Consider the following 16,258-nt stretch of genomic DNA (forward strand, 5'->3'; position numbering starts at 1 on the left):
TTATCTGCATGTTAGTCTATCTTCTCTCTTCTGCCATCACATATGATGTATAACTAGAGTTTGCAAACTCTGATAAGTGAAATGCCTTGAGATCAGACCCAGCCTGGGCAGTGAGTGGGAACAGGTTCTCCTGTCTCCTCAGCACAAGTGGTGGTGGCCTGCCTGTCTGCTGGCCTTCCTTCTCCTGTGCCCAACGGCAACAGACTTTCCTCCTCTCCAGCCTCATCCCAGGAAGCTGGAGAGGAAGGACGTTTCTTCAGACTTCCCTCCCCCAGCATTTTCCCTCAGCCTCTGGTAGATGAGGAAGCCCCTATGTCCACATCAACTTGACATAAGCGTTGACAGGGGATTTAAATGGATTGTGGATCTGAGATGCATGTGGAAGGGCAAATACCTTGGTCTGGGGAGGCTGTTGTATAAGAGAGAGATGCACAAAATCAGACCAGGCAAGAGAGATTGCGGGCACTAGAGATAGCATCTGAGGGTTGGTACATGGGCTTGGAAAGGGGTGAAGGTCTGGGGGATGTGCAGACTCAGGGGACACTTTGTGGCTTGAAGAACAAGCTGTGAGCCTGCAAGTTAGTTGCATATATTGAGCATACCAGCAGGGTCGGCTCGGGGGAGGTGGCAGGGTGGCAGCTTAAGTGGCAAACTTCATACACATAGAAATAGCTTGAGCCCATTCTCACAACTCACCCCTTCTCGTGGATTTCCCACTTGGAAATTCTGCTTTTGCCTGCATAGCTCAAAGCTTGACAGAAGTACCGGCCATACTGCTAGTAGCTTTAAATAGAAATATTTAATTTAAATAGACATCTGTGGTGGCCTGACCCTGGCTGGATGCCAGATGCCCACCAAAGCCGCTCTGTCACTCCTCCTCCTCAGCTGGACAGGGGAGAGAAAATATAACAAGAGGCTCCTTGGTCAAGATAAGGACAGGGAGAGATCACTTACCAATTACCGTCATGGGAAAAACCAGACTCGACTTGGGGAAAATTAATTTGATTTATTACCATTGAAATCAGAGTAGGGTAATGAGAAAATAAAAGCTAAACCTTAAAACGCCTTCTCCTGGCTTAACTTTACTCCTGAATTCTCTACCTCCTCCCCCACGGCATCATAGGGAATGGCAGTTGTGGTCAGTTCATCACATGTTGTCTCTGCTGCTCCTTCCTCCTCACACTCTTCCCCTGCTCCAATGCGAGGTCAGTCCCTCCCATGGGAGACAGTCCCCCATGAACTTCTCCAATGTGAGTCCTTCCCATGGGCTACAGTTCTCCACAAACTGCTCCACTCCTCTCTCTGCTTCTCGCTCCTCCCTTCTGACTGCTGTTGCACTGCAGTTTTTTTCCCCCCTTCTTAAACACGTTATCTCAGAGGTGCTACTACCACCACTGATGGACTCGTCTTTGGCCATTGGCAGGTCTGTCTTGGCATTGGCTCTATCAGACCTAGGGGAAGCTTCAAGAGCTTCTCACAGAAGCCAGCCCTGTAGCACCTCCACTACCAAAACCTTGCTTCGCAAGCCCAACATCTTAAACCAATAGAAGGCTTTTAAATTTAATAATTAAATGCAGCTGCATTGACCATTCAAGGAAAGAATGTGGACAACTTGCCATCAACACAGATTCTTAGTATATTAGCAGTCTTAATGACGGAAACAGTGACTTCTGTAGCAAGAGGCCAAAGAAGTCATGACTTCCTATTCATGCAGAACATTCCTGTAATTAACATAAGAAATTACGTGCTTAGAAATATCATTTTGAAATCTTTCTCCCAGAAAATCTTGAGTTAATCGTGAACGCTTTAGGCCATCCATCTCGGAACAGTCGGTCTTCATTAACTTATAGAGGCCTTGGGTTTCATGCTGGCCAGTAATCATCTGGGGTTTGTGTGTTTAACCAGAGTCTTGAGAAACCTTGACTTGAATATTAAGATGGAAGACAGAGGTCTGTGTGTTTGTTAAGACATTAATTCTGAATGACATTTCTATGTCTCTGATGTCCTTTTTCCACTGAGATGATGACTGAGCTCTGACCCAATAGAACTCTTTTGGTGGGTTTTGGATCAAGAACTCCAGAAGGGAAAATAAAAACTGAAATATATGTCTTTTGGCTAATTTGACTTATTCTGTCCATGTCATTTTTTGTGTGAAATATTTGTGTCCAGATACAAGTTTTCTCTGCTGGATGAATGTGCTTTTCAATATTTCTGTATCATATATACACATGTACTACATTTTGCATATGCTTATATAATATTTAGGTATATATGTATTTGTGTATCATTATTGATAATGTCTACTTGACAGTCACATGAAAATGATTCCCCATTTTTTTCTATTTTCTGTGTAGCTTTTTGAAGAAAATAGCACCAATCGTCTCATTGTCTGCAAATTTACCATGTGATTTTGATACCTCTCTTGATTTCTTGTTTTCTAGATAGCTCATGTTAACTAATAAACTATTTAACTCTAGTGATATATATTGTATGAGAATAACCTGAATCAGAGCAGATTCAAATAAGTGAGTTCCCTCATCAGCCCTAGAGCTTCTGAGTCTCAGCACAGGGAAATGTGCCAGAAATGCTTGCTTTGGGTTTTCAAAGGTTTTATTTTCTTCTGCAGCCATACAAACTATACAATTCTTTCTTGAAAATGGAAGATGAGCCAATAATGTAAAAGATGTAAAATAATTGTCAGGTGTTTCCAGCTTTTTCCTTGTGCTTACTCCAATATTTGGGCAACATTGCTTTACTCCCACAGAACCAACAAAAAAGAAGAGGGTATAGTCATGTATTTCATCCTGGATTTACTGAGGGAGATCATGGGAACAAATTGTGGAATTAAGAGACAGGTACTTGCTATAAACAACATTGCTAAAAAATACAGGCAATTGCAATAACATATTTGGGGGCTGGATTGAAAGCAGATCTATTTTCTCCTATCTGGCCATGGTATAGGCATATGAAACAGTAACGTATAGAGATCAACCACTACTTCCAGAGTAAATCCTTCTGAATTAAAATACTATCTTTAAATTCAGAGCTTGCCCTTCTGGGTGAAGATTACAAAGTATTCATAAGGAAGCATGACAAAACTGGGCAATACCCATTGCTTTGGTAAATAATTTCGATGGGAGAAAAAATTAGGCCATTAGTTTCTGAAAATGGTAAAATATGCTTCAGAAGCTTAGAATTAAATTTAGAGTAAAGTTTTGCATTATGCTATTGACCCTTCCTTTAAAATCTGGAAGCTTTAGTGAGGGAGTATCTTCTGGCTGTTAACAGACAGCAGTATGAAAGCTGTACATTTGACTAGTGATGGCTTTATCTCCTAATATCAACAAAAAGGAGGGGCTTGGAGGGGTTAAAAATTTGGATTTTAAACTGATTTCTTCAATTCTGTGTCTGTCTGTGTTTTTTTTCCTGTTTGACTTTTTTCCTGAAAACATTTCATTTGATCACAAGCTTTTCCCCAGGTGCTTATTCTCATTGGAGCTCAGTTGTGTTCTCAATGGCAAATAAGAAAGAGAAGTTTCATGGCTGAACTTGTCTTCTGACATCTACTTACCTTTCTATCTATAAAGCTAATATATTTATCCTGCCTTTTTGGATGATTCCTCCCCTTCCTTGGTAGTCCAACACAGGTATTTAAGAGCTGGGCCTTCCTCAGCTCCATATATCAAGGGACTCTGGCAACAGTTGGGGTCTAGATCCCATACAGGTGGAGGATTCATGCTTTCCTTTTTTTTTTGTTTTTAATTTGAGATGAACGCTTATCTTCCATTAACAACATAGCTGATTACTTGCCTGCAGCCACCTGAATGTGATGGAAGTCTCCCAAATGCCACCATCTTCAGACTATGTGAATGGGCTACAAAATTGCCTTTGAAGATCTGAGGTGGGCCATTTAATAGCTAGTTAGTGGTTAACTAGATATAACTGACACACTATTAGCACTGAGATTCACAAAACTTTTTAGAGCCATCTTTTTCTCAGAAGAATGTCACTTCGAGTCACACCTCCTTCTAAAGGTTCTTATTTCTATTTCTTTTATTCAAAGTACTGAAAGTAATCACTTTACTAAAGCTGTACATGGAAATGCAAATCTCAGGCAGACTTAAGGTTGCAATAATAAGTCTTAGCTTTTTCTTATGCTTTAGTGGACATGTTTAAAGGCATGAATATTTTTAAGATGTCAGAATTTCAGAAGCTGATTTCAGGATTCACAACCTTAAAATTAATTACATAAATAGTGTCACTGTATACTATTGTTATAACTCCAACTCTTGGAAGGTGTAGACATACCAAAGAGATAGGTTATGAAATGTGGTGGTGATATGAAGATAGGGCCCTGATTTTGCAATTCTTTGCTTTCATATTTGATGCTTTTTTATAAAGTCATATTACCCAAACTGTTTTGTAAATAAGAGGACCTCAGCTTTAATTTGCAAAAGGAGCAGTTCCACGGTTTTGTCAAAAACTGCGAAAGCATGACCCAAATGTGATACAGAGCTTCAAAAAATGAAAGTGGAATTTAAAAGATCTCAGTTTGTTTAGGTTTTTTTGGGTTTTATGTCTACTGAAGTCTGGGGATATGTATCTTTATATTCAAATGCTTGGACTGGCACTACTAGAAATGGACTGAGGCAACGTGTGTTTTTGAGGCATACTGAGGGCAGAATTCTTACCTAGTTTTTTTTCAATTTGTGTGGTTTTCAGATGGCTGTAAATGCCTTAGAGAACATGATATATAAAGTTTACAAAGTGAAAAATAAATAAGGTGCTCTGCAGATGTGAATGCTACTTTAAAGATTGCTTTCTAGCAATTTAAGATTGAGTTCGTTGGTCAGAGGGTGACAGAAGTTCCATTAGTGGTTGAGAAAAAGATATTATTTTATTTAATATATCAGCATTTTTCTTTCATTTACAATGTAATTATAGGGCACCGAGAGGTCAGAAAACATGCACGGTAAGTAAAGTACTTATTTTGGCTGATAATGCATTAATTTGACAGGGCATACATTTTTTTCCAGCTCCTTCATTGCAGTGATTGATCTTCCTTGGTGATTAAAAAAATGAAACTTTCTATTTTAGGGGTACTGAAGATGATTTTGTTCTAACAGATGGAATGTCAGGAGTAAATAGCTTTAGCCGATGTGGAAAATACATCACTTGCAAAGAATTCTAAGCAGAGGTGTTGATAAATATGTCACTATTTGGCCTTCTTTCCAACACCTGTCCAGAGATTAAGTAGAATGTAGTTTGCGCTTTGTCACTTACACTACTGATGAGTTTGGCCTTCGAGTGTAACTCAATAACCTTAAAATACACAGTAGATAAACACTAAATACCAGGCTATCAACAATTTTATTCTTAAATGGATTATGAGATGACAGGATGCCAATATGATAATCAAGCCATCACTAAGGCTGGTTATTTTATTTCCAAAGTAACAACTGGATGTAATTAAAAGCTATGATTCTCTCTTCTGTCATGTCTAGTCAATTTTTTAGGTCTCAGCTGAGTAATAGTGCTTCTCGCACCTCATCTCCTAGGTAGCTATTAGAAGTATGCCACTTGCAATTGCCAGATGTTCCTGTCATCAGCCTGACCCTGCAAAAAAAAAATTTAAGCCAAAAGCTGTCTCTTGGGATTTCTTCATTTTCCTGTACAGTAGAAATGAGAGAGAGTGATGAGTGGTTTATAGGTCAGAACATATGAAGACTGTCAATTTATGACTACCGCTTTCATTTGAAATTTGCAGCCTGTCCTGGAGTTGTTGGGTAAGTCTTTAGCATTTCCCCAAACTATGCATGGATAAGTCTAAATTCTGCTCCAGCTCAGACTCGGTAGGAAGGGCTCATGTCTTAGCACAGAAACCCAACCCAGGATCCTTTGCTAGTTGCTAGAGCTCCTTATGTTTTCAGTACAGGGCAGTAACTGTAGTTATACAAGGCGCCCTAACTAGGAGCCCAAGTCACTGCTCCGATTACAAATTGTTCTGGACCTCTCATCTTACACCAGGGATGTTGTGTAGAAGTGACTGAGGTTAAAATCTAGCCAAATCTTCTGTTTAGCTGAGTGTTAATAAGGTCAGGGAAAAACCAATCACTGCTAAACTGAGCGTTCACTTATGTACCCAGAGGCTCGCTCTCTCCCATTTTCTCCCTACAATCTACTCTCCTTTCATATATGGGTAACTGCAATATATATATAGATGTATATAAATTTGTATGCATGTATAAGGGTACATGTCCATGTTTTTGCTTATGAACTGTGTGTCCGTGTCCTTTAAAATCAGCAGAAAGCCTGTCTTTAACTATGGCATGTGTTTCACTGGATCTCACCTGTGATCTTATTGTTGTTCTAAATAACGAAACGCTTCATTTTGAATATCGTGATTCAATAAAATTTTCTAGGGATGTGTGCAGCAAACAGACACATTGTATTGCTTTTTGAAGGTTGTTTTTTTTTTTTTTTGTGACAGTGTTATGAGATTTGCACCTATTTCTTGTCTAGCACTGAATAAATTGACAGCTTTAGTTCATTAGATCCTCTGGCAGCCCAGTTCTGCTTTCTCTTTACTCCAGACTGTAGCTCTCAGACATGTTAATATTCCACCTTAATTGAGGCTAGTTGCTTCAGTGTAAATTCAGTCAATGGAGCTCTAGCAGCAGAACATCTGCTCCCAGGTGTTTTAGATAGCTGTAAAAAATAACATTAATTGCTCAGAAGCATAAAATAGGTCTGAAAAAATATTTGGAGAAGAGTTTTAAAGGGTGACTTAATTTGTGCCATAAATACTGGATTTTGGAGTCTAGTTGTAAGAAGTCAGCTTATCTCATGGAGTAGCATAGACCAGGACTGGACATTGCCCAGAAATTTGGCTAACCTCCATAACTGCAAGAAATCTTGTGATGTTTTTAGAGGAAGTTTCGAGAAAACAGATATTGTCTGCTTTTAGTTACATAGTTGCACTCTTATCCACACAGCTTAATGCACACACATACAGACATTTTGATTTGGGAAGATTTCAGTGATAGAAAATGCACTTCCATTGAAACCTATTACAAACATTTCATACGACATAATGTGAAGTTTAGCATTTTACAGGGTATTATAGATACACTGGATTCAGGAACAAAACTTCTGTGTAATAAGGATCTTAATATGGAAATTATAATAAAAAGACACATGCAGTGCTCAAAATAGTAAAATATTCATTAAAGTTTTATTTGTATTTTCTTGTATAACAACAAAGCATAATGAAAATGGTCATAATTTAACTTGTGACTTAGAAGAAGTTTCTACAAAAGATGATAAAATTCTTCAAGGCAACGTGTTCTAGTAGCCTCAGGACTCAACATGTGGATTTCTGTTTTCTTAATTCGAAAATTAAGTAAAAGGTAAAGAGATGCTTTGCACAGCAATTTTACTGCAACTTGCAGATATATGTCTTGTTTAGACCAATAAATACAAAGTCACATAAAGCTATTCCATTTCTGGAAGAACAAAGTAATCTTAGGAAGTGTGTTTTTAGATTAAAAATGCTGCTGCTTGTTCTTGAAATGAAAACAAGAAAAAAAGAGTGTAGTCTTACTGCTGAAATGCATATAAGGGATGGAGCCCAAAACATTCCGTTAGATCCATCACCCCTTCTCTGGACCCAAACTTAAGATACCTCTGACACGGGTGAAATCTTCTGCATAGCAGTTGCTGGTTGCTTTGTGTGTCATTTCTGTAGCTAGTCATGTAAAAAAATACAGACGTACAGACAAACTCTGAGTGTATTTTCTGCCCTTACTGAATTAGAGGTCAGGAAGAATCGACAAATATAGAAACTCCTTATAACAGGTATATGTAGCTGATATAAAGACAAAGGGATGTTTCTTATCCTGGCACTGCTTGTGTTAGTGGTAATGATTATTTACATGCTCAAAGTCTTGGATGTTTCTCAGACTGACAGCTTGAAAAGTGAAGAGCTCCTTTTAAAAGTCTAGAACTGGCATCAACATTGAACATAAACATTTCAAAAATATTTACGTATAAATGTCATTGCTTAAGAAATGAACAAATCATTTGTTGTATTTGTGTGAGAGCACCCTACTTTCCTTCCATAAAACAGAGCAAACAAGGTTCTCGGTTTTTGTAGCATTGAGCAAAGAGTGACTTAAGATGGTGTTCAATTAAGGCAGTGATGAGATGCAGAGAATTATCATCTCACAGAGCACAGTGGGCATGAGAGAGCTTTTGGGCTCTATAAAAGGCAGTGGATATTCTATTGTATATAGGATTTTATTATTTTCTTTCGTTGATGTAGTATTTATTTGCTATCTGATTATTGCCTTCAGGCCACCCAGTACATTATGTGCAGACAAGAGTATGTGTCATTTTCGAAGAAACAGACATAAAAAGTGCTCAAGACTGCAAAATTGGACTCTCTGCTTGTCTCAGAAAGGAGACCTCCATGACACCTGAAAAGCAGACAGCTTTCCTGGCGTCCACAGTCCTTTTCCCCAGATAAAGACACTTCTTTCCAGTATGTAAATCTTCAGTACAAAACTGGCTTCAGATTTGCTAAGTTCCTACCGTCAGCTAACATATTACTTTTCTTGTTGTAGTGGCTACTGCCAGATTCACAACATTTTTTTTTTTTCTCCTGCAGATGTGCTGTGCTGGCTAGTTTCTGCAATGATTTTTATTTTTTTGGCACCTGCATACTCATGACTGTCAATTTGGCCTTTTCTTAGGACATGTGTTCTACAGTTGAATAATGTATTGGTGTAGATGTAGCCGACAATTACTTTATTGCTTCCTTTGTAATTTTAAGTGCAACATTATCTGCCTTGGGTTTTTTATTCTAAAGCTTCAAAACATGTGATTGCAATTTTCAACAATAAAGTCTTTTGAACGTCTCCAGTTCAGGTTATCATCATCTGTTATGATGACTTTGTACAGATAAAACACAGATGAATATAGCTGATCATGTGATTTAATGTACATTATTTAAAGGTTGCCATTAGTGCTTTGGTAGCTATTCAATTTTAATCCTGCCTCCTAATCCTCGCTTCATCTGGCTCTTTATTATTACTGTTTGATGTTTTCCATGCATAACCACTTAACAAAGGATTTTCTTAAAAAGAAAATTAAGTACTTTCAACAAGTGTGAGAATGTTAATTCCAGTATTGCTACATCTACATAAAAAACAGGAAAGTGGGAGAAATGCCTTTCCATACCCACATTCCTGTTTGCCAAGAAACATGGTTGTGCTGTCTGCTTCCAATACCTATTACCAACTGTTCTAGTTGCCATCTACACAACAGGCTAGACACAAATTCGACAGCTGAGGGAAGGGAACTGCCCTTAGTGTTCAGATGCTGATGAGGCTGATGCGGTCAACAGCATTGCTAGTTACCACTTTTATTGATGAAGTAACATGATTTTTGGCGTTTGCGCTTTCTCTGAGATTAACATTCACGCATTTGAGCGTGCATCTCCATGCCCCCGGGAGAGCTCTCCCAGCCTTGGCATGCCCTGCTCCTTGCTTCTTGCCCTTCTCTCTCCTGTGTGTCTTGCAGACCCTCTGCCATTGCTCCAACCACCACGTGAACAAGGGTCAAACGTTCAACTGTACATGATAAAGAGGTGCCAGGCCATATCATGGGGGACATTTATATTGGTCATACAACTGCAAAGCCCTTCCCCTACATCTCCCTCCCACTCCTGTGGTTACTGGGTCTTTCCCCACTCCTCTTAAGTACCAGTTTCAGAAAGGAGTCCTTTTAAAGGTAGTGTAAAACCACTAAAAATGACAGAAGGTATCATTTCTGTACATCGAAACATGATGGTATGTTCCAGACTCACATTTTGAGATAGCACTTCATGGCAAAACTTCCGTCATATAATTATATCATGTCCCTGTTTCTGGCACTACAGGTCACTTGATAACAGATGTTTAAATCTGCAGTGGTATTTGTGGTTATGAAACCAGTCACTACCGCAGGATAGATTTCTCTTAACTCAATGTCTTGCACTACGACAGTTTTCACACCTGAAAACTAGGGAGGGATATAAATCGCCTCTGGCAAACAGGGTTTAGTCAACATGTTTGAAAGGAGAGGGCTGCAGCATGATATATGGAAAAAGCCCTGCATGCATCTGTCACAGGAACTGTCATCCTCTGTCAGTTACAGTTATTTTCAGGATTATACAAGTGTTGATCCTGAAAATACATTATGAGAGGTAAAAGTGTCAACAGCTTCTTGTGTTTGGTCCTAGATATCACATGGACTTGCACTGGCTGTTTCTTCACTCCTTCAAGTACTGATGTTCCTTTGTATCTACATGCCCAGCAAGACATGAAGAGAAGTCAGATCCCAAAAGGGAAAGGATCATGACTGTCAACTTCAGAAATATTCCTGCAATGAATTCAGCTCTCCTTCCTTCTCACCAAAGTATGCTGCATTTATCTTTGTCGTGCTGTAGCTGTTCATAGATGCTGAGCAGTGAGACTGTCTGAAACACATCAAAGTGATTCAGTGGTTCTTGTGATTGTTCACACTGTGACCAGCATAACTTGGCACATCTTTACCATGTATTGTTTTTAATCAGGGTTTTTTTTGTCATTGCTCCCCTTATTTTTCCAATTGTCTGGAATCATCCTAATGTCCAAAGGCTCAATTAGGATTAAGACTGTAATGTGATGAGTACTGTACAGGCACAGAATAATCTGTGTATCTGACTATTTACATGATCTTAATGCCTCTTCCTGAACACTGAATTCCTGACCTGGAGTGCTTCCTCTCTAAAAATAAATATAAAATCCTAAGCAAATGTAAACCCCTAGGTTTTCTCCTGTCAAACATCTTAATTTCAAGATCGTGAAACTGTAAAATTGTATTGTGTGTCTTCTTTAAAATACCAGGAGTCCGTTTTACACACACAAGGTATTTGTATGTTTTGCCTTATCTATTTTGTTTCCAGAGGAAAGATTTATCTTTTGTTTTCCTTTTGGTTTTTGAACATTTCAGATTATTTAAGATTTTATTTTTATGTTCTCAACACAGCAATTGTTGAATAAAGATTAAAGGCCTGTTTGCAGGATGTATGCCACGTCCTCCTTTTGTACTGGGACAAGGAGAGGTATTCAAAGAAACATCTGTACTGAGGAGGTGGCTGTGATGGTGGCGTGCCTGCTGCAGAATGATCTATAGGTCTCAAATCCTCTTAGGTGTTTGGTCAGGGCGGAGGGTAAAACCATCTCAAAGTGAGCTTTACAGTGGTGGTAAAAAATTAAAATGGAGAGGTGATATCTTGAGACTGTAAAGTATTAGAAATGGCCATGCTGCCACCAAAGTATTGTGGTGTAGGACAGGAGCTGATAGGAAACGCTGCAATCCAACATTTTGATGTCATGACTTGAAAAAGCAGCAGGACATTTCCTACATGCACAAATTGAAATCTGAAATTCTATTCTGTCACCTGTCTTTATATGAAGTGATGCTACAGCCCTGATTTTGCAACTTTCAGAGGAGATCCCCACACTTGTGGAGGCACAAGTGGTTGTTGCTGGAACTCCAGAGGAGTGGAGACAGCTCTTTATACCAGTTAGCTGAGGTTCAAAATGCTATATGACAAGCAGCATCGTCCCTTTGAGTGAGACTCTCAAGAGGAACTCAGTTGGAAATAGAGCATCAAATATTAATATTTCTTTAGAGTCACTTTGTATCCTAAAACATTGGATCTTCAAGAGCTCCTATTGACATCATTCCATCATGTTACTGAAAAATGGCAAGCTAAATTGCTCTGAAGTTCATTTATTTGCATTTTTTTCAAAAGCAAATCAGATTTATTTATTTAGAATTTCTTTTAAATTTTTTTCTTTGTTTGTCTTACATACGTGGCTTTTATTTATTGCCTTTCCTCTTAAAAATAAAGAAGTATTTCCTTGACGACATTTAAGTCTCCATTTATGAATAAAATATGAATGTGTTCTTGACATTTTTATTTTATTTTTAGTGGGATATAGTTTATAGCTTTTAATTTATTATTCTTCATCTTTTTCGTCCTTCTTAATCAACATAGTTTCATAGTGAATTTCAGTGTCTTTGTTGTCATATAGCTTTTAATGTGTTTGATTTTTCACATTTGTTATCTGTTTAGTTTATTTTTTTGCTTCTCAAATGTTTTATAGGCACTACACCAATGCTGATCCTGTATTTGTGTTGGCTTAGGAGTTCCTTGTAATTTAAAATCCCACTGGTAGATCTCTGGGAGGAGACTGACTTGGACTTTCACGTCCAAGAAATGTAATCCATACTGCCTTTCTGCAGGTTTACTATCTCAATGATGTATAGCATTTGACAGAACTTCTTTGAAGAGCCTTTGAGAAATTTCTTGGATTTGAATACATGATGTAATTCCAGTTTTGTTTCACATGGTTGTTAGCATTTCTTCCTGCATTTTACCTCCAGTAGCTAAGACATCTTACCTGAAGCCATCATCCACTGCTTAGTTTGGAATCAGTCCATAAATAAACTCAGGGTCGCTTGAATGTTGGCCCAGACTCTGCCTGGGTTCTCCAAAAGTGCAAGTGAGCAAAGTGCACTGTTTAGAGAAACTGACTGAAGCTGTGAATCTTTTATTTTCCCAGAATCCAGAAGCCTTGTAAAGTCTAGCATTCTCTAGCTGTTTCTTCTTTTGATTGATGCCTTACAGTTTAACAACAAAAAGGGAGGTGTTAATCGCTGTTTTGCTCCTGGCCCACCTTGAGCCATTTTCCATTGAGTGACCTGAGACACAAACACAACCTTTCTTGACTTGCAAATGTAGATTTCTCATATGGTCAGTGTTACGTCCAGTACATTATAGTGCCTCCACAAGTGCATGAAAACTACTGTTAGTCACAAACTATTGATTTTAAAATAGTTATATTAATATATATATTAATATATATTAATCTTCAGAAGACTGTAAGAAAAGCAGATGATCACTACCTCTGAAAATCAGTCATTTAACTTCAGATTTGGATCATTGACCTTTAGCTGACATTAAATCCTTAATTTTGGTAGAAGAAAATTACAAAAATGTAATGTTAAATAGTTCATTCTTATTTTTCATGTTTATTTACTTCTATTTTCTCTGTTCACTCTGCTAGGATATGTTTTCTTGCTTTTCTTTCAGAACAATAGAGTTAAAGTTGTTGAGACCACAAAAAGCTCCATAAATAACCTGAACCACCAGATTAGCTCAGATTAACAAATGCATTTCTAGTTTAGGCTTTGCTACAATGTTCTGTATTCTCTCACCTTTTTCTTCCTGACCTTTCCCACCAACTGAAATGAAAGTAATTCTCTCTTTTCTCTCTCTGTAAATAATTTTCACAGAAATATGTGCTTGGTATACAAACTACGTAGAGGGTATCTCTTTCCCTACTTTTAAGGTGTTTTAAATGATGTTGCAGCCCAAAAGTAGTTCTTAGGACTGCATCTATACTAATGAATAAGATGTTGCCAGATACTGCCCTCCGGCACAGAAACTCTATCATCCTCACTACTAAATTGCAGGAGTGGTCTCCAGCACGGTCACAGCCATGACCAACAAGTCCCAGGCACAGTCCAGGACACAGCACGGGCCAGGAACTGTTCTCAGTGGGCAGTTTGGATATGGCCAATCATGTTTTGTAGGGAAACAGAATTTAGTATGGACAGGGGTTCTTGCATGCCAGCTGGTCCAGAATACATTTACTCTGCAGAAACAGCTGTGTTAGGAAAGTACCAAGACATACAGAGGTTGTTTCTAATGAATAACAGGCTTTTTCTCAAGTGGTACTTTTTATTTCTTTTTTAGAGGTATTAAGATTTTGCAAATACTCCTTTCTGTTCTCTGATATCTGATCCGTGGTCTGCGCTCTGTTATCATGGCACAACTGCCTGCAAGTAAGCAAATAAAAAGCGCGTAGTCAGACATGCCAGTTAACTGCAAGTGAGGTGTTACAGCACTCACAGGACCAGAAGTCTCTCTCATGTTTAGAGAAACAGCTAAACAAATGATGAGGAGAAAGACTGGAGGTATCCACCTTTCTGTAGTTATAAAAGAGCCCAATAAAGCTGTGGTAATTAATTGCTGCATGTCCACCTGGCGATGCTTTATTTGTGGCAGCGAGTTGCTTTATTTTTTGTGCAGTGGGGAACATTTACAAATGTGTAACACTGCATGAGAACTGATGCTATTTCTTTTTTTTTTTTTGTGACCTTTTAAATGGGAACAGATCTAAGTCAGTATACACAGCTCTGAAGAATTAATATTAAACAGATTAAGCACTTAATATTTAATATCTATTAAACATATCAAATTATTTAATCTATATTAAGTATATAATAGTTAATCTTATATATAGAAATTTTATGTTGAAGACTGAAATTCAACAGAATCCTAAAACTATGCCATCGCAGTTACAAAAGCAGTGGCACTATAAAACCTTATATTAAAAGTTCAACTCTCATGTAGTATTACACAATGCTTATTTTGATCTAGTTTTAGCAGCAGAATTATTTCCAGCACCTTCATGAACCTACAGGCTTGTCCTGGATCACTGCTGGCAAACAGTTTTACGATTGTGGAAGCTTTGATTGTAAAAAGACAAGGATGTTATATTACATTGTCTGTCATTACCTACAGTTGTCACTGTTCATCCGAATGGATTAGCAATTGTTATATATAATACTGGATGTTTACACAAAATTTTTTAATCCTAACCGTAGTTGCCTGTTCCCTTATTACAGGCTAGATGCTTCCTGATTTCAAAAAGCAAGAGTTTTGCTAACATGGGCAATGTGGCAGAGTATCTGTGCTCAACGGTGGAGGACATTGCTGATATTTCATCACGCCTAACACAAAGGAGTTCCGCTCCTGGGTCTATGAGGCATCTTAATGAGTATTGTTACTACCATTTGCTACCCTGCCGTTTTTCCTCACGGGATGGACATAATTTAGTCTTTCTTTCTTAACTGCGCAGCACCATACTTTCTCAGCTGTTCTGGCTTTGCATTTCTACTGGACATGAAGGAGGGAAAGCGGATATCATTACTCGCCTATCCCCCAGCAAATATTCATCTTTGCTCCTACTGCTGTGGGCAGTACATGAAGGGAAGTAGTCTGTGGCGTTTTCCGTCTGCGCAATGTGTACATGAATTCAAAGTCAATGAAAGACCATTATTGCATTTTTTCTTCAGAGCTTTCTTTAGGCTAATTGTAATAATTCATTGTAATAAGCTCCCATATGTTCACCTGGAAGGAAAAGTAGTTTTACATACTAGTTATTTCTATTCTATTTCTATATTTCATTATTTCTAACACTCATATTTCAATGACAAGAGACCAATTTTAGGCAAATGACCTAATTATCTCCTTAAATATTTTTTTAATGGAATGAAACAACAGACTTCATTTGTGCCCAACTATATTGGAAAAGAATCGGAAAGTTTTAAATTGTAAAACACACTTAGAAAGAGAAATCCATTGGGTTTTGACTGTTGAAAGCTAAATGATTTAGTAATTTTACTTTAACACTGGATTGTATTCAGAATCCAGAGTTAATTTCCCTCTCTCAGGGTTCGAAAGCAGCTAAGCACCTAATAAAAAATTGCAGCTTGCATGCAATTTCACCTTGTGATAGCACAAAATTCTGAAGTAATTATCTAACTTCAACAACTAGAAACTAAAGCAGTTTTCAGAAGTGGCTGTGTACTATGTAGTCTCTAAGTTTTAATTTCTTATAATTAAATCATTGGACACTTGTCTGAATCCTATATAAAAAAGAATACTTAATTCAAATGAAGGCACCATAATATGTATCAGTAATTTTATTACCATACAAACATAAATATGATAAAAATTAGTCGTCTTTTCCTAGATTTCAGATTTCCTATTGTGCCTCCTTATTTCACCCTCAATGGGAATGGCAGGGTGTTTGCTAACGCAGCATACAGCCCCGTTTCTTTTGATTCTTTCTCTAGCAATTTTTCCCAATATAGACTAGTCTGCACCTTCATTCTTTCTCTTATGCCATATTAACTTTGTCCTTTTGCCCTTTATAACCAAGCAATATACAACCTAGTATTTCAAAGAGCATTGACACTTCCTAGTTCTGTTTGGACTTAGCTTCAAAATTCTATACTCTTAATGCAATAATGGCCCAGCACGGATCCAAGGTTGCTCCCGAGTTCTCCAGTGGTCTGAATCTTTCCCATGTCA

This window comes from Larus michahellis, chromosome 2 (assembly GCF_964199755.1).
Source record: "Larus michahellis chromosome 2, bLarMic1.1, whole genome shotgun sequence".
Lineage (NCBI taxonomy): Eukaryota > Metazoa > Chordata > Aves > Charadriiformes > Laridae > Larus > Larus michahellis.